The sequence below is a fragment of the Octopus bimaculoides genome, chromosome 28 (assembly GCF_001194135.2).
Source record: "Octopus bimaculoides isolate UCB-OBI-ISO-001 chromosome 28, ASM119413v2, whole genome shotgun sequence".
Classification (NCBI taxonomy): Eukaryota; Metazoa; Mollusca; class Cephalopoda; order Octopoda; family Octopodidae; genus Octopus; species Octopus bimaculoides.
In genome coordinates, this window is record NC_069008.1 from 313,709 (window position 1) to 315,432 (window position 1,724).

Sequence of the window (1,724 nt, forward strand, 5' to 3'; positions counted from 1 at the left end):
GGCAGCGGACTCGCGGTCATAAAATCGCGGTTTCGATTCCCAGACCGGGCGTTGTGAGTGTTTATTGAGCGAAAACACCTAAAAGCTCCACGAGGCTCCGGCAGGGGATGGTGGCGAACCCTGCTGTACTCTTTCACCACAACATTCTCTCATTCTTTCTTCCTGTTTCTGTTGTACCTGTAATTCAAAGGGTCAGCCTTGTCACACTCTGTGTCACGCTGAATATCCCCGAGAACTACGTTAAGGGTACACGTGTCTGTGGAGTGCTCAGCCACTTGCACGTTAATTTCACGAGCAGGCTGTTCCGTTGATCGGATCAACTGGAACCCCTCGTCGTCGTTAAGCGACGGAGTGCCAACAACAACAACAACAACATTAGTCATCAGCCTCAACAACCAGATAACAACAATAATAACAGCAGAAGGTAATCCAACAACAATGGCGACGACAGAAGTGGCAACTGCGGCGGCAGCAACCCATAAAGGGGTAGAATCACCAACACCGACAACAACGAGCAGAGGTGACTGCGACACCAGCAGCAGAAGCTGAACTACCGGTCCCAGGTTCAGAAGTGGCAACCGCGGCGGCAAAATCCAAAACTGTGGCCAGAGATGATTACTGAGCAAGCAACGGCCACAATGGAATCGCTGGACCTGCGATCTGTAATAAGAGCCCCCCCCCCCCAGCAACAGCAGAGACGGGGAGGGGGGGTCAATGAAAGACACAGCGGAGGGGATGATAACACGGCCAACATTAAAGCTGGGAGATTCAACGGGTCGGCCGGAAGTGTCTTTAAGCGACGTTTATACAACCATCGGTTTGGATTTAGGATTCTGGAAAGGCGTAAAGTGACGACCCTGGTCAGGCAAGAGTGGTGCCCAAAGGAGGCAGGAGACCCATCTACATCTAGGATGGAGGCTGGAGATCTGAAATAAATGAGGGTGAATGATGCAAGCTTTGCATAACAGAGCTACCGGGGCTTGACCTGGTGTCTTGCTTCTGCAACAGAGATTAAAACAGGATTATAGGGATTACTACCTCAGAGATTAAAAGATTGGTCAATGGAGATCAAAGGATTGATTCTACTACATAGATTAACAGATAGATCTATAGAGATAAAATTACTGATTCTAATCCAGAGATTAAAGGATTGGTCTACGAAGATGAAAGTATGGAGTCTAATCCAGAGATTAAAGGATTGAAACTAATATAGAGATTAAAATGATTTGTCTGTAGATTTGAAAGTGTTAGTCTATAGAAATGACATGATTGGTCTATAGAGGTGGAAGTCTGAGTGTGTAGGTAGAAAACAGTGGTTCTTCTACAGATTGGAATCTATTGATCTTTTAGCATGGCTGCCTGGGTGGTGGTCATTTCCTTTTGGACAGCGTTTGAATCTCCGAGATTCTGCCCTACCTCTGCCCCACAACCAATTAATCCACACCTTTAAAACTTAAATTCATTCTCTACAACTATTTTGTGTAGATAGGCTTAGTGTAGCAGCAGTAGCAGCAGTAGTAGTAGTAGTAGTAGTAGTGGCAGTAGTAGTAGTAGCAGTAGTAGTAGTAGTGGCAGTAGTAGTAGCAGCAGCAGTAGTAGTAGTAGTAGTGGTAGTAGTAGTAGTAGCAGTAGTAGCGGTAGTAGTAGTGGTATAATAGTGGTAGTGGTGGTAGTAGGAACGGTGGTGGTGGTTGTAGTAGTAGTAATTGTAGTTGTTGAAGTAG